This window comes from Microtus ochrogaster, chromosome 17 (assembly GCF_000317375.1).
Source record: "Microtus ochrogaster isolate Prairie Vole_2 chromosome 17, MicOch1.0, whole genome shotgun sequence".
Classification (NCBI taxonomy): domain Eukaryota; kingdom Metazoa; phylum Chordata; class Mammalia; order Rodentia; family Cricetidae; genus Microtus; species Microtus ochrogaster.
In genome coordinates this window covers 25,019,112-25,038,071 of record NC_022019.1, presented here as the reverse complement: position 1 = coordinate 25,038,071, position 18,960 = coordinate 25,019,112, and positions in this window count along the sequence as shown.

Here is an 18,960-nt window from a genome sequence, read left to right as displayed (position 1 = left end):
CCTGGAACTAGCTCTGTAGACCAGGCTGGTCTCGAACTCACAGAGATCTGCCTGCCTCTGCCTCCCGAGTGCTGGGATTAAAGGCGTGCGCCACCACCGCCCGGCTTCTCACCCTGCTTTCTTATACAACCCTGAACTACCATGCCAGGTGCAGCAACACTCACAATGGGCTGGGCCCTTCTCTCTAGGCTATCAGTTAAGGAAATGACCTACAGGCTTGTTTAAAGGCCTATCTTACAGAGACATTTTCTCAACTCTTTCTTCTACAATGTCTCCAGCTTGTTTCATCTAGACATAACCATAGTATGTACAGAAGATATTCACTATAATTAACATCCCCAGCAATAAAACTTCTTTACTACTGAATAATGTGAATTTAGAAAATGTGTATGATCTGGTTACAAGAAAATTCTGTACTCAGCAATAGTTATAGTCGCATTGGCTTGTGGAGTAGGGATTTATATTCCACAGATTGAGCATAGCTTTCACACTTGTCTCCTTGATTGTTATGCTCCCAAGTCAATTGTGCTTTAACAGAATATGTTGAACAGACAATTCTGTTATCCGATGAATGTATCATTCTACTTGTTTACTTTTTAAATTTTTTAATAGTGAACTACTCAAAATTGATATTTTCTAGTCATATTTCTACAGAAATAAATATTAGAATATTTAGTTGTTATAAGCTCTGTGTGGAGTTTTGGCAATAATTCTAATATATGTGTTATTATTATGCAGAGTTCTAATTGTGCTGAGTCATACGCTGGTGATTATAAAGAACCAGCACATACCTTGCCACTTATTTTCAGTCAGCCCTTCCAAATATAGACAAAAGCGCTAGCAGAGAGCTTGTATTCTCATCTGGGCAGCAGGCATAAAGAGAGGGAAATGGGGACTTGCATGGGAATTCTGAAACCTAAAGAAAGAACATTCTCATGACACACTTCCTCCACCAAGCCTATATCACTTAGTTCTACCTAAAAGTCCACTATTTGGGGACCAAACATTAAAACTTAAGAGTCTATATGAGCAATGCTCATTCAAGCCACCACAACGGAGATGATGTCTGTATCAAGAAACTCAGAACTTTGAATATCACCATAGCTATAATGGATGAATTCTTTCTTTTGCCTGATGATTTTAGATGGAATGAAATTTGGATATCTCATAGGGAAAAGTCATTACTTAGCATTTTATTTTTTTTTGTTAGTATTTCATTGCTTTTAAACAGCTTTAATTTTCTGTTTATTAAATTATGATCACTTTATTTCTAGCAGTTCAAAATTTTCATTTTTCCATTAATTATATCAAGCTTTTCTATAAACACTCACATTTGTATTTTAGTGTTATAGCTATTATGGTTATTGTGTTATGCTTAGAAATTTCTGTACGATGGTTTAGTCATTTTCTATTTATTATTATTATAATTAAACCAAATGTCCCTTTCATGTAGATTTCATATAATTTACAATAAAAGAACAGTTTATTTGTAAGTCTAGCTGACTCCTGCTGTTAGATAAAATTATTCTGGAACATTAAAGCCATACACACGCACAAAAAGGCCTTCAATCATTCAAGCACAATAAATACATTGAGACAGTTTTGCACTTGTTTATTTGTTTTGGAAGTCAGCCAAATTAACTTGTAATACTAAATAACCACAGATGTCAATGCAAAGTAATTCGAAGTGACACCATATCAGTTTAAAGTGCATGCCTGGCAGTAGGTGTTACACTCTGGCTTCATCAGGGTCAACTAGAGAATTCTGCTCTAAGGGTCTGTGAGTTTTCAAGATGTACAGCCATATTTACAAACCAAATTACTCTACCAGCTACTATCATATCATAGGCTGCAGGTTTTGTTCAGATAAGAGCAAATGACAATTCATTTAATTGTCTTATTGTTAACTATCTGCTAATTATATCAGTTATGTTTCTGTTGTGTATTCACCTTTACTAAACAGTACATGTGGGAAAACTTTTCTTCAAAAGTTTCATTTAGCAAATGTCTGCTTTTCCAAATGTCACAAAATACTTAATAATTGGAACTATTTGGCTAATTCAGTTTGTATTTTGGTAATTTCATACATGTTAAAATGCATGTGGTTGCTTTCTCCTGACATACAGTAGTAGCTTTTTTGCAGTACTTACCAAGCTATCTATTCTCTATCCCATTGCAGATTTACGATTTAGTTTTTGACCTATTTTGTTTAAAAGGGGCAATTGGCATGAAGCTATCTTTGGGAATTTGTAACTTCATCAATGGGTTCATAATTGAAGTCAATATTTTCCCTTCTCCCTAAAATCCATCTCATGTATTTCAACAAAAAAATTAGAAAAATCTATCGATTACAGAGATGTTTCAAGTAAAATGTATAATAATTATGTTTCACTAATTCCTAGTTATTAGTTTTGCCCTTCTTCTGAGTTTTAGCCATTTTAATAAGTATTAGTCATATTTCTTCATTTTAATTTGTTGTTTCCTATTACATAAAATATTTTCTTGAACTTATTTTGAACATATATATTTACATTTTTGAGATGTTTGCTAAGGTATTTGGCCTGACTTTTCCCTAGATCACATTCTCATTTCTAAATTGTAAGTGTTATATGTGCACTGTAAATTCAATAACTTTATCACAAATATATTTGTAAATAATTTCTTCTTTTGTGCCTTATATTTTATTTCTTCTAAAAATGTTTAACACAGGATTAATTAATAATTAATTATATACAATCATACTCTAATTTATTCTTTTGTTGAACATTTTTGGTTCAACAATAAATGATTATTTGAAAGAGAGTAGCCCTCCTATAGGCTTATATATTTTAATTATTATTCATCAGGTTGTGGAATTCTTTGAAAAGATTACAAATATTAAATGTGTGGCCTCATTGGAGGAGGTATGTCACAGGGAGGGACTTTGAGATTTCAAAACCTCATTCCACGCTCAGTCTCTCTATGTCTGTCTGTCTCTATATTTTTTTCTGTCTCTCCCTGTTTCTCTCTGTCTCTCTCTAGCTGCAGATCAGAATGTATCTCTACTACTTCTCCAGCAACAAGCCTGCTATGTCAGCAATATGCTGCTTAACATGACAATGGACTAAGCCTCTGAAATTGTAAGTAAGCCCACCAATTAAATGCTTTCTCATCTAAGAGTTGCTGTGGTCATAGCGTTTCTTTGCTTCAAAAGAACAGTAACTCAGACACTTGTAGTAGATTATCTAATGCCATGAGCAAAACCAAAGCAGTTCAGGTTTTCTCCCCATTTATTTTTTACTAGAGGTGCATGATAACTAATGGATTGTTGCAAAATTGGAAAATTCTTAGCCTTCATAATCACATTTGACATGTTTGTTTTTTTCTGTCTTTCTCTCTAATTCTCTTAATGCAAATTCTATATACACATGCATATATGCAGTGGCAATTCAAATGTATTTTAATAAATAAAGCTTGCCTAAGATCAGAGAGTAAGATGGACCCACTGGGTAGCCTTACAGACCAGGTAATTATAACATACACCTTTAATCCCAGTAGCTACACAAGTTTGCCATAGAAACTGGGCAGTACATGCCTTCAATCCCAGTGATGCACACTTTTAATCCCAGTCTTAGAGATGATTATAAGACAGGAGTAGACAGCTTTCAAACACAGTTTCCTTATGAGATTTCTGGAGGCAGGATCGCCATTTCGGATTGAAGTCAAGGACAGAGTCAGTGGCTGGTTGTTTTCCTTCTTGGTTCTTCAGGTTGAACTACAATTTCAGTCTCTGAGTTTTTATTAGCCATGCATCACACATATACATAATTAAATATGTATGCACAAAATTAGCCCTCTGAGTGATTAGATATTAATATCATGAAAATTGTATTTGCAATGTTAAGAGACTACTAACAATGTGTGCTAAGATCCCACAATAGATTTAAATAAAATTGCACTAAATACTCCAAATTGGCCTTATATAACTAGAGAGGGAGGGAGAGGGGCGTGGGAGAAGGGGAGGGAAGTGGGAGGAGGGGAGGAGGTGGAAATTTTCAATAAAAAACAGATTAATATCTCAGCGATTTATTTAGGTTTTTGTCTTCAGGAATGGGGCCTTACTGACATTTTATAGAAAGCAACCTATAGTCTATCTACAGCCTGGGTTGTTTGGAGATTATTATGGGTTCCTTTTGGGCAATAACTCAATTAGATGCAACCAAATCCTTGTACTAGAATCATCATTTGGTGACAAGCTCAGTTGAGATTCGGTATCCAACTATACCACATTTTTAAAATATATTATTTGTTTTCCCAAGAGTCTCTTGAGTTCTTTATATAATTTTGCTATTAACCCTCTATTGAATATTTAGTTAATAAAAATCTTTGCCTATTCAGCAGACTGTGTATTTTTCAGACTGGCAATATCCTTTGTCATATAGAAGCTTCTCAGTTTCATTAGGTCATATTTATTCATTGTTGATCTTACTTCCTGTGCTAATAGTCTTCTGTGCCAATGAGTTCAAGCCTATTTGCCACTTCCTTTCCTATCAGGTTCAGTGTATCTGGCTTCATGTTGAGATAGTTGATTCATTTGAACTTGCCTTTTGACAGGCTGATATGTATAAATCTAATTGGATTTTTCTACATATAGCATTTTATTTTGACAAACACCATTTGTTAAAGATGCTGGGATTTTTTGCAATACATATTTCAGGCTTCTTTATAAAAGACCAGGTGTACATACAAGTGCAGATTTACATCCGAGTCTTAAGTTTGTTTCTGTCAATCAATTTTTCTATTTTTATGACAACACTGTGGTATTTTTATTACTAGAATGCTGCTGTACCAGTTAAGAGAGGAGATGATGGCTCCCCCAGCATTTTTTCTTTTACTGTTTAGGATAGTTTTAGCTATTCTTGACTTTTCATGTTTCCAATGAAACTGAAAAGTCTTCTTGCAAGATTAGTGAAGAATTGTGTTGGGATTTTGACAGGACTTACATTGAATTTGCTTTCTGTAGAAAGGCCATTTTTAATGTATTAATCCTCCTGATCCATGAGCTTGGGATATCTTTCCATTTAATATCTTCCTCAATTTCTTTTTATGTGACTTGAAGTTTTTATTGTATAAATCTTTCACTTGCTTGGTTACAGATACACCAAGATTTTTTTATATTTTTTTAAACTGGGACTCTTTCTCCTTTCAGTTTGCCCTATACTGCTTTGGAGAGAAGGTTCTTGCCTTGCCTTATTTACTTAGTTTTATTATGATCTTTTCTTGTCTTTTGTAGGCATAATTTTTTTCTGATAAAAGACAAAGGGGTAGTAGATCCAGGGAAAAGCAGAATTGAGGAAGAACAGGGAATATTGAAGGGAATAAACACTGTGATGTTATACAGTACATCAGATGCATTGTATGAGTGAAAACTATATTCTTAATAAAAATTTATTATAATATAAAGGTGGGGTTTTTTTCTGACTTTTATTCTTAGACCTCTGCATTTGTATGTAAGAGAGCCCCTGTTGTTTTCACATTGATTTGGTATCCAGTTACTTTGCAGAAAGTGTTTATCAGTTCTAGGGGATTCCAGTGGAATTTTTTTCACATTGCTTTTTAATACTGTCATTTCTACTGTACATAAATTGACTTCTTCCTTTCTAATTTGTTTCCCTTTATCTCCCTTTGTTGTCTTATTGCCATATCTAACACTCAAGTACTACATTAAAGAGGTATGGAGACAGTGGACAACCTTACCTTGTTCCTGATTTTAGTGAAATTACTTTGAGTTTCTGCTACAAGCTGCAACAGTAATTGCTCAGCCGTCTTCACAACTGATTTATCAGGACCAAGGGGTCTGGTAAAGGGTAAACCAAAAGGCAAGGCTTGTTGGCGCTACTGCTTTGTGAATAAAGTGGTTGTCCTTTGCTGTAGTTTTTTGCTGTAGCTAACTCCCTTTTTGTTACATATTTGGGAATTAATTCCTTAGTTCAGAACAATTTCCTACTACCAAGCCATGTCCCTCTCTCTTAAGTAAGCAAAGAGATCTGACTTCCTGCAATTATCTTTATCAACAGATATTTGGTCAATGTTTTGAGTCCAGGCCTAGAGAACTTACTTTAAGATATTCACAGATATCCAACGACATAGAATTACTACTTGCCCAAGTTGCTGCTCTGGTTTTATCTCACTCAAAGGATTATTAACTTCTTATGACCACTTTCACCTCAGTTTACTGATGAATTTAGTTCCGGTCTCTCAAAGACAGCAGAAGGGACAAATAACTTCAGCCCAGAGAAAGATCCTCAAAACCCACAGTCAGAATGACTGATAACAGCATGGCCCCAAACTGATAATTTAGAGTGTTGGGTCTCTTCTTTACTTAGAGCAGTAAGTCCATCTCCAGGCTTAGGCCCTTAAAAACTACAGTTTCTAGTGTAGGTGCTATCTGATCAAGAGCCATCAGCTTCTCCCTGTTTACATAGGTTGCCTGGTAACCTGGCAGCCTCTGTGCATACTGGGAGAAAAGAAATGACATGCTGATTTAAACAATTCATGCCCTATTCATAGTTTTACTGAAAATAAACCTTTCTAACAATCTAAAAATGTAGTGTAGTGTACTAACTTCCCCTCTAGAATTCCCTGATAATCTAATTCCTTTTTTCACTAACTTTCTGACAATCTAATTCCTTTTTCTACTTTCTCTTTTAAAGAGTTCAACAGAAGTGTACTAGCCACTCCCAAGGTGAAAGAGAGAGAGAGAGAGAGAGAGAGAGAGAGAGAGAGAGAGAGAGAGAGAGAGAACCCTTATCTGATTTGCTAGAGGGCAAAAGAATTCCAGCCCTGGAACCTGCTAAGGCTGAGAATTGGGAACATTTTGTAATAGGAGATAGAGAAGAATAAAGAAATAAGGGCAGAACATTGTGTAATAAGAGATAGAGAAGAATAAAGAAACATAGGCAGATGATTCTCATTGTGAGTAGACTTCCTTACCATGCTATTTTTGTCCTCCCCTTTAACTATTCATGGCATCTTTAATTGAACACTGAATAAAGCCTTAAAGGCTAAAACTTTTAAGGCTCAGGTTAAGTTTCCATCTGTTTAAAGTGATGTTGACTATATGCTTGCTGTATATTTATTATGTTGATGTATATCTACTGTATTCATAATCTCTCCAGGACTTCTATCATGAGGGGGTGTTCGATTTTGTCAAAGGCCTCTCATATATCTAATGAAATTATTATGTTGCTTTAGTCTTTTAGTTTGTTTAGGTGATAGATCATATTTAATGACTCACATATATCAAAACATCCCTGCATCTCTGGGATAATGTCTACTTGATAATAATGGATGATATTTTGGATGTGTTCTTGGATTTGGTTTGCAAGCAAGAAAGGGGTACCTGATAGATTTATAGAAGGGATAACTTAATGAGTCCAGGGATGGAGAAAAGGTGGGTAAGGTCTATCGGAGATGAGAACAAGGGGAAGGGAGTCATCAACAGGTGTTCTGGTATAGAGATAAGAATGAAACTCAGGAATTAGATATGGAGGAGAGAAATTAGAGGTGAAGATCGGGTGTTAGCCTCTGAATTCCTCTTACAAGATTGGCCTGTGGGTTTCCAGAAAGTGTCTATTGGTGTTTGGGGAAAGGATAAAGCCATCCAGTAAGGAGAAGGATATTAGGAGGGGAAGATCTGTATGACCCTTGGAGAAAGGTAGAAGGTATGGAAGTGAGGCTGTAGCAGGTTTGTTGCTCCTCTTTGGGGGCTATAAATATTCCAGAGGCTTCAGTTTGAAAGTTCTATCAACCATCAATTTTATAACTATACAACCATCTATTGTATAACATATCTGTTGGTGTGACAGTATAGTATATGGAGAAGAGGGAAATCATGCTATAATTCCATGATAAGGAATGATATGTTTAGTATCACTTTTTATAATCTCAGCCTTTGTGCTTCATAAACAGTTAATTGTCTATCCCACTCTTAACAAAAATATATTCCTATAGTGTGACAATATATATTTCTTATACTATTCTTGGAGTGGTAAGGAGTATTTGATATTCCATTTGATATGTGTTTACATGTAGATGACATGTGCTAATAGGGGTTAATTTCTACCATAATATAGTTACTTAGTGCCACAATTGATAAGCATTTTAAAATTACACAAAATGTTTTTTAAACTAATTCCTCTTTATTTTACTACCTTTCTACACACATACATACACAGACTCACACACACACACACACACACACACACACACAGAGAAGCATGTACACATTTATATTAAACTTAAACACTTGCTAATCAACTTAATATTTACATAATTATAAATGCCACAAAATCTCATTTACCCAACTTATTTTAATTAGATGAATTACTTAAGTACTTTCTTACCCATAAATTTGGCATATATGGATAATCAAAAACTTGTGAGTCATATGATTCAGATGATAGACATAAGTCATGGATAAATGTTTAAATGATTTCTACTACATTATTAGAAAATATGTCTTTCAGATCTATACTTTAATTAGTAAATTAAAAACCAAAGTAATATAGTATATAATAAAATTGCTTAGAAAGAATAAGAATTGAAAGACATTGAGGATGTTAGGAGCATCTTTCAATCTTAGGGATACAGATCTATGGGGAGTAAATTGTTGGGTGCTGACTCTTAGTTCCTTCCCAGCTCTCCAGACTCCTGAGATAATCACACAGAAATTTATATTAACTAAAATATTATTTGGACAATTGCTCTAGCATCTTTTTAGCTAGCTCTTACATTTTAAATTAACCCATTTTTCTACTAATCTGTGTATTGCCACGAGGCTGTGGATTACCAGCAAGGTTCCAGTAGGCTTTTGCAGAGGCATCTGTCTCCTACAGGCAGCTACGTGGTTTCCCTCTGACTCTACCTACTCTATTTATCTCTTTTAACTTGGCTTTACTTTGATTGTCATTGACTGAAAGCAGCTTCTTTATTAACCAATGGCAAGAAAACATATTCAACTCCCACATCAGTAAATTTAGAATATGTTACCTAAATTGCAGAATGCATTTATATTTTTTTTGCATTTATATTTTTTAAACATCAAAATATTCATTATAAATAGAGGGTAAAGAAAGAGGCCTGGGCATAATGATAGAAATGAAGTTCAGATACTGGAAACCCATTTAGAAGGAAATTGAAAACCTCTTAGGATAGAGCTTTAGATTTGAGTGAGTATAGAAACAAGAATAATTATGAATTTAGCCTGTCTAAAACAATGTCCTAATTATACTGAGTGTAGAAAATGCTAAAATAAAATGATTTCATCAAGAGGAAAGACTGTATTCAGGGTGTTATTAGATATATTAATCAGTGTTAATCACAGGAGTAGAAACACTATGAAAAATAGAACAAAGGTTTAATGTCAATGCTAGACCTAATGCAATTACTACAGAAAATAAGGCTGAAAAGGCTTAATGGAAGGTTGAAGAATTATGAGTCTCTAACATAAACTAAAGAAGCAAGACACACCAAGATTATCTATAAGAACATGAAAAGAAACTGTATATTGAATAATTGATATATTAGTCTAAAGTTGTTTCTAAATCTAAAGACAACCAGGTTCAGATTAGTTGTGATGTATCCAATTGTTCATAAGTGAATTTATTTCTGAGAAGATAAAAAAAGTCACAACGTGACAGTCTTCATGCTTTTGGATAAAGACAAGGTTAATTGTCACTGTAGTCATTGCTTCAACTTTTCCTTCCAGTCCTACACAAAATCTTCATTAAGACAAATATCACTCTGAGTGTGGAAAAAAAGATTATAAGATATTATCCTGAAAATAATGTAATAATAAAAGATTCGGTGACTCTACAAAATTGTGTTTTTATGTATTTGTGCATATGTGCATACATAGAGACAGATCAATTTTTGTAGTAGACAAATCTTTAGCGATATAGATAAAATGTCGAACACTTTGAACGTAAGATACATTTATAAGGTATAGGCAATATATCTTTTGATAATTTTAATTGATCAAAAATTTAAATGTTAATACTAGGAATATAAATCAGCACACTGAAGGACAGGTTCTGCCATCACATAACTTGCCAGATTTTGCTAGGTGAGATATGAAGAGGAATGAGCAAGTTCTGATACATTGTCTCTGAGAAGTCCACTGAATATTCAGTTGAATACAGCATATGAATGACTAGGTAAAGAAGTCCAGAAAGAATTCTGAATATTTGAGATCTAAAGTTAGCACTCATAACCATTCTGGAAGTATCAAAAGTCTAAAGAAAGTTGCTAGGTTTTATTCTCTAAGTCTATGTAGCCATTGCCATGATCTAGTCAAAAAGTTCAAATTTGGAAAGTATGGAACTAATGAAAAGCTATAGGTGTCCTGTTGAGAAAGTTTTCTCCTGTGCCAATATGTTCAAGGCTTTTCCCCTTTCTCTACTATCAAGCTCATTGAATCTGGTTTTATTGTGAAGTCTTTGATCCAGTTGGGGCATAAATTTTGTGCAGGATGCTGGGTCTGAATATATTTTCATTCTTCTTCACAGAGACATCCAGTTGTATTAGCATCATTTGTTGAAGATTTAGTCTTTTTCCCGGTGTGAATATCTGGCTTCTTTATCAAAAACACTTGCTGTAAGGGACTAGCCTTCCACAGTTAGGAACTGAAGTGGAGTCAGAGTCAGCGGACTATTCACTCAATTAATCTTTCTATATGAAGAAAAGAAACAATTTTCTGGGGCTGGCAAGAGGGTCAAACTTATATCTTTGTACTGGTTACAACGAGAAACCCTTACATACACACACCTTCAGGGGTTCTCTATCTCCTTTATTTTTCAAACACCCTTCTTATATTCCTCACAGCAAGGTCATTACAAAGAAGACCTTCCTCTGTAAACAAAAGTTATACACTTACCACATAATCACTGTAAAAATAATTTTTCCTGAGTCAACCCCAATACATTTGTTAACAGACTTTATATGATTAATAAAAACTCAAGTCAGAAATTGGGGTTCAACCTGAAGATCCAAAAAGCAAAACAGCCAGCCACTGGCTCTTACCTCAACCTCAGTCTTAAGTGGCAACCCTGCCTCGCAGAATCTCAGGATGAAACTGTGTTTCTGAGAACGGTTTTCTCCCATTTTATAATCATCTCTAGTGCTGGTATTAAAAGAGTGCTTCACCATCATTAAAGGCATGCACCACCCAGTTTCTATGACACTAGGCATGCACCACCCAGTTTCTATGACAACTAGTGTGTCTACTGAAATTAAAGGTGTGTGTCATTATGTCTATTGAGATTAAAGGTGCATGTCCGACCAGTTAGACAGTTTTAATCTCCTGTCTTCAGGAAGTCTTTTTTATTAAAATACAAGTGAAATGCCACTACAGGAATGTGGTGGAGGGAGAGACTGCAGTAAGACAGCTGAAAGTGAGGAAATTTGGCTGATGGTGTGGTGGAGTCTCAACTGGCTTTCTCTTGTTTCCATGGGAGGCTTTCAGTGAAAGGACTTGGCTGTACTCATTTGAGTTGTTGGCCAAGGAGGTCCTGTGGAAGCCCCCAATGAACCTAGACTGATGCTAAGGCAAAGGGTTACTCTCTGAAAATGGACAAAAAGATCCCGTTGCCAAGGCCAGCTTTCACACAAGTTGTTGAACATGGAGAAGTTGAGATGGTGCGGACATGGAGCTTTCACCCCTTGCTCTATTCTTTTTGTTGCCAGAATGTTCCCTGTGGTTTATGGGAAGAGAAACCTGGGCAAAAACTGAGCCACAATATCTTCAAGGTAAGACTCTAGTCTGTTAGACACCATATAATTTATTTATTATTAATTAATTTATTTATTTATTAAAGATTTATGTCTCTTCTCCTCCACCACCTCCCATATCCCTCCCCCTCCCCCAATCAACTCCCCCTCTAGAAGATGCTACACAGGTGCCAAAGGAGGAAAGCAATTTGTAATTCAACCTAGCAGTGACACCTAAAGGCCACATCAATAAGCAACCTGACAAGATACTTTCAGAAGTTCAATAGCAACTCTCATATGTGATGGGTTAACCAACAGCACTCTAAGTGGATTGATAATATGAATAAGAAAATTTATGCCTGGTGAGGTCAAGGACCTTGAAAGAAAGCTTTTACTGGTTACTTTTGCAAATCAATACAATATCTAACCTGCATTCTAAACACAATTTCTTATACCCTCAGGTAAGTGTATCTCTTATTCTTCATAAAAGAATATTATGTAGAAAATGGAGACTACAGAAATCCACAATTGCTCAAAACTTAGAGTATAAATGACTGTGTAGTGCCCAATCCCAATCAATTAATATATGCATAGCACAACCTATCTTGAGAGAACATTGTGGAAGAGGGATGAAAAGACTGGAAGAGCCAAAGGACCAAGGTATCTCTTGTGAGATAGTGTATTTTACGTATGACAAAATAGCTATACCTGGAATCTCAACAGTCTGGTTGCCTAGATAAGACATGCAGAAGGAAATCAGAAGTTGTAGAAGGGGAAATCTCATGAGGTTTCATCCTTATATAGACCAACAGGCAATCACTAGCTGGTGAAAGAATTAGAATCAGTTTTCTCCAGGAATACGTCCCGTGAAATGCAATCCAATTCTAAATACTCAACTCTAAACACATATACATACAATGAAAATTAAATATGTTCAGGAGGTCATGTAAAATTAATAATTAAAGAAGATATCCTGTACTCATAGGGAGTGGAGGGACATGAGATTTGGAAGGGGACAAGAAATATAAGGAAAAAGTTTTGAATATACCAGTTATATATGAAATTCTCAAAACATTCTAAAAATGAAAGAAAAATTGTGACAAATTACACCAAAATAACCAACCCTGGAGGTTTTACCTTTGTGCTTGTATTTGAGCTAATATGAGAAAAAATGAAACCTTATAACTCAGAATAGCCTGATGCCTTCAGATCCCCTCAAAATTATTTTTAATTTATATCTTGTATTTAACACATCTTTTTATAGGTACTTTATCAAATCAACAAGAATTAATTAATCACTCTATGTGGCAAGCCTGCAGAAAATTACATATATATTTAAAATGTTGCATTTCAAGAATAATTTAATCATATTCCTGCAATTAGAAAGCAAAGAGTATCTCTCTGAAATCATTAAACTCCCCTCTAAGTCTTTACTTTGTTTCTCATGTTAATAAGGATCAAATCCACATGTGTACATATTCAAGGCTTTAGTAAAGGAGAGTTTTGCTCCAATACATGTTTCTGTCATCTCTTGGTGTCTTTTGGATGTACATCACAAAGTAGTGAATGACAAGTTATCACATTACTGTACATCATGATTTTGGGTCACAGATCTTGTATGGCTTTAACTGATAACTTGCTTTCCACGTTGAAGAACTCAGTCTCAAGGTGTTATTATTTACCTGGCACTCTGCAAAGAAAGTTACAAGAGCGTGGGCTCTCAGTTTTCAGTGTGCTTCTTAGGTTCTCTCTCTCATCAATGGAGGAGCATTTCACAACATTGCTTTGGATTCCAAGCAATGATTGCCATGCTAAAATCTATCCTTTTATCAGTTCATTTTATTGTTGCTGCTGGTCTTCAGATTCCTTTCTTGCATAAAATTCTAGTACTTAAATCAGTATTTTTCTCTTAGATGAGGCTCACTTGCATCTGCCTATTCACCTTGCTACTCCACACTGGCATATGGAAGCATGCTCATCTCATTTCCAAAAAAAGCAGCTCTAACATTACAGCATCATTTTTACTATGGTCTCAGAATGGATTCCAGACCTCAGGGAGAAACACCACAATTCAATGAATTTTCCTCAAGATAAGATTAAATTTCTTTTCAAATTCTTCCTTGTTTTAAAATACGTCAGTCTTCTCATTCTTCTTGTTTGTTTGTTTTTTTTTTCTCAAAATGTATCTGCATTTTTTTCTTGGCAACAGGGTCACTTTCTAGTCTAGGTAAATAGTATTTCTTGTTTGCATTGTTGCAGCCTCTTACTAATTACATTCTTTTAACTAGGTCTCTAATTCTTTCTAATCCATTTTCTAAACAACTTGGGAAGAGCACCATTTCAAATGCAAATTAGATGGAATTTTACTTCATAAAAATCTTCAAGTGTTCTCCTTGCTTTTTTTTTTTTTTTGTATGATGTCCTACATCTTTAGCAGGGTTTAAGTCACCTTGAATAATGTGGCCCCTGTTTTTTGGCAAACCTAATTTCCTGCCTTTTACAAATCAACCTTATAAGTAATCTCTTATTCACAAAATTAAATATCTTTCAATTTCCTGAGTGACTCTATATTTCCTTTAATGGCATGTTTTGCACAAAATGCTGTATTTTATTGCTATTTTTACTTCCGTTCATGATTCATTCACCTTTCTAGATTTTAGCCATTATTCAGAAATAGTTTCTTTTCACTAGCCTCATAAGGAGCCCTTAGGAGAAGATTACATACCCTCCTGTGCAGTTGAATAATATACTAAATTTCTTTTTTCACATACTTTACCACATAGAATTTTAAATAATTTTCTTCCTATACCATATACTCTATATGTGATTAGTAGTTTTTCCCCTCAGTGAATTTTCATGATAGTGTTCATTTAGTGCTGACTCATAAACCTTATAGCATCTCCTGTCATGGTGATAAATAAGTAAGTGGATATATACATGAGTTAGAGACTTTCTGAATGAAGCATATGTGTTTTGCCTTCTACTTTTCCTTTATTTGATAGAATAATAAATTAATTGATCTGATTCCACAAGATCCAAATCTCTCATTTATAACACAGAGTGAACAGTAATTCAGAAGCTTGCATTTGTGAACACAGACCCGTCTCTCCTATCTGACTTTTACCTAGAAAGAGGGGAATGTCTACTCTTCTCCCTAGGAATAGAGAGAGAAGAGACACAATATGTTAATTATTTTTGTGCCCCTTCTTCGAGTGTTTAAAAGCTTCACCCCTTCTTTTATATTTACTTCAGGAAGCAGCTCTAAGTACCAGGTCATCTGATATACTTTCATACTTAGTTCAGGAAGCACCTATAAGTACCAGGTCATCTGATATACTTTCATACTTAGTTCAGGAAGCACCTATAAGTACCAGGTCACATGTATGTTATCTAGAGGTACAGGTGTGAGGCCCCTCCAAGAGAATAGGCACATTGTGCCCCTAAATAATGTAGATATTTGATGTTTTGTTGGTATTCAATTGCTTAATTTCTCTGTCAGTTCATAATTTATTTCTACTGTAAGTTGCTTTCTCTTTCTTGTCATTTCAAAGGCAATAGATCTAGCAGGAGATATTAAGCATGCTAGAAAACGTTGCTAGGCCAACGTCAGAAAGTGGAGACTTAGAAGATGTTAAAAGGGAGAGGGAACTTTTCCTTTCTGCATTTGTGTGTTCTATGTCTGTGCATTCAAACTATAAAGGATTGAAAACATTCAGAAATTTGGGGTCAGTAGGACCAGAGAGATGGGTTAGTTAGGAGAACTGGGCTGCTCTAGGAAATCTGGGGACAATTCTCAGCATCCACATGGTAACCCACAACTGTCTGTAAATTCAGTTTCTGTAATCCAGAGTCCTTTAGGATCTCCACTGACCCACACATCACACACCCTTGGCAAACAGACATAATACAGGCAAAATATGACATATAAAATAATAAAATACATTAAAACTAGGGACCAGAGATTCTGAGATGGTTGGCTGGGTAAGGGCTTTGACTGAGTAAGCCTGGCCACTTGAGTCCTATGCCTGGAATGCACATAAAAGTAGAAAAGAACAAGTGGCTCCAGCAAATGTTTCTATGACAGTCATATATGTGCTATAGCATGCACACACAGATATTATATACACACAACAATAATAAACAAAATACTTATAAAAATAAGAAACAACTGAAGCCAGGCAGTGGTAGCACATGCCTTTAATCCCAGCACTTGAGAGGCAGAGACCGGTGAATCTCAATGAGTTTGAGGCCAGTCTGGTTTACAAAGTGAGTTTCAGGGCAGTCAGAACTGTTATACAGAAGAATCCTGCCAAGAAAGGAAGGAAGGAAGGAAGGAAGGAAGGAAGGAAGGAAGGAAGGAAGGAAGGAAGGAAGGAAGGAAGAAAAATTTGACAGTCTCAAGATTATGTACACAGCTTCATGCAAATGCTGTGCTGCTTTATATAAAGTCTATGAAACATTGCAAATTTTGTTAGCATCTACTTCCCCACATGTACTGAAGATGAATATGCAGACATAATTCATAATTTTAAAATTGTCATGTTCCCTGCGTATTTTTGGAAATGCTTGTATCATCATAAGTAAATATTCAAGTTGTAGAAACTTCTTATACTCAACAGAAAAGGTTTAGAACCTAACTAAAGTTCTTTTGTGGATGGAAAGATGTTTATAATAATGATGAAAGTATAGACGAACATCTCTCTCAACTGTCACTTACAGGTGATGAGAAGCATTTAGTAGAGCTGGAATCTAAGATAATTCTCAATTCTAGATAACCTGGTACTCTATCCTAACCTCAAAGAACAAATGAAGAAGTTGCTACTAGTGCTGGATTATCAGGCATTCTCACCTTTTATTTCTAGGTAAATCAAAGCTGTAATAATTTAGAATTAAAGGACTTTCATAAAGATACTTACATTAGCTATATTTTATTATTGTTTTCCCAACCCAAAGGTAAAACACTCAGGAAGCAATTTATTTTTTAATGAATTATTTATTTTTATTTATTATGCATTGGTATTCTGTCTGCATGTATGTCTGTGTAAGGGTGTCAAATTCTCTGGAACAGGAGTTGAAAACAGCTGGGAGCTGCCATATGGATGCTTGAACTTGAACTCAGTTCCTCTGAATCATCTCTCCAATCTGGGAAATCATTTATTATCAGATAACATACGTTGTTTTTTCATAGGTTTCCATCTGTGTTTTAAATTTAATGTTATTTTGCCCTTTAGCTTTGCTGACTGGGTTTTATTGCATATCTAGCAATAATAGTGTAAAGCATTATTGTTGTAAATATACAAGCTCCTTCTTTAAATAATACATTTTTGTATTTAATTTTATAAAAGTATTCGCACATAGTTTTGAAATATTTTTGAAGCCGGGCTGTGGTGGTGCATGCCTTTAACCCCAGCACCTGACAGGCAGAGGCAAGCAGATCTCTGTGAGTTCGAGACCAGCCTGGTCTACAAGAGCTAGTTCCAGGACAGTCTCAAAAGCTACAGAGAAACCCTGTCTTGAAAATAAAACAAAAAAGTTAAATATTTTTGAAAAACTTATTTGTCTAAGAAAATATTAGATTTCATCTTAACTTACAGATATTAAACTCTGAATCGCCATTATTGGCTTGTTCAATCTGTACATTGATCTTGTAACATAAATTGATTATTTCTTTTGTGTTCTTATCCTTTGCGTCCTCTTTTATTTTTATCCATGTTCCTCTTCTTCTTCCCTTTTTTCCTGGTCCTTGAACTTCCTTAGTTTATATACATTATATAAAAAATGAATTTTAAAAATTTATAAATTCAGTTGGGTAACCTAACTTGTCAACCATATAATATATGCATGTATATGTGCCTGAATATATTCTGCATTGATTATTCAGAATGCAGTATATGGTATATTTTCTTTTATAATAAAATGACAATATGGCAATATTTTCCTTAGCCTCTGTTTATAACAGAAATATTGCATGTTCAAAATCCATTTTGGTAGATATGCATGTGTTATCTGTCTCATAACATTTTTTATACATACATGTTTATGAAGATATTGGTTCCAAACAAGCTGAAGAAAGGTACTTATTATAAATTAATTTTAAGGGTTATGATTCTTTAATATTGTGTTTTGAAATGTGGTCATTAAAAATGACCACTAATTATTCACACATCACAGTGTTTCAAAGAGATTTTTGCAACAGCTTCAACACATTTAAAACATCACATATATTTTGCATGATGTTATGTTTACATTTACATATCTCCCACTCCAAACTGCTTTCCTGGACCCTCTCTTTCCTTCCTATCCTTCATCATACTGGGAGATGGATCTGAAAGTAAAAATCACAAGTTTTCACTCAAATTTCTCGAAACTGTGTAAAGGCAATGGAATTAGAGAGAAAGTCAGAAGTGATCTGTAATTGACCACTCCTAGGAGAACTAGAGGAAAATTGCTTCTCTTATGTTATGGAAAGATCAAGAAAAGCTCCACAAAATTAGGTATTGAACCAAAGAAACTTTGCTAACTGACCTGTCTACCTGAGAGGATCACTTTTCCATAATACTTGATTCCCCTTAAATTACTGTTCTTAAAAACAGTCTGCCAATTAAAAACAAAAAGCTAAAACCTAAAATGAATTGAATATACTGTGAATAATAACAGCTATGGAGGGGAAGCCAGCTTTAAAAACAAGAATTAACAAATAACCAAAATACTTTTTCAAAGATGAGGACTTATCAAAAGCACATTAAAAAAATTCTTTAGCAATTATAATCTGAGAAAAATCCCCCTTAGTCTTTTGTCTCTCCCGACTTTGTTAAAGCTCTTCTCACTCATCACTCATACAAAATTTTTATTTGCTAAAATGTATAAGACTGCCAGCTCAGTACTATAGCTTCTAAAATTGACATTCTTGGTAGGCATCATTGGTTTTTATCAGTTAGATATTTCTCAGAGGGAAGGCCCAAATGCTATGAATTCTGAAGAAACAGACAGATTCTAGGAAAGATGAGCTTCTCGCATGTACAAAATATGATAAAAACACTACTCCTAAATAAAAAACACTGCTCCTAAACTCAAGATATTCATGGTCGAACTCATCTGAGAAATTTATCAATCCGGACATTTCACCATTTTATTTTGCCTCTCCTGCCTTCTAAACTTTGTTTTAAACTAGCATTCTCTCTCCCTCCCTCACTCCCTCTCTCCCTTCCCCCC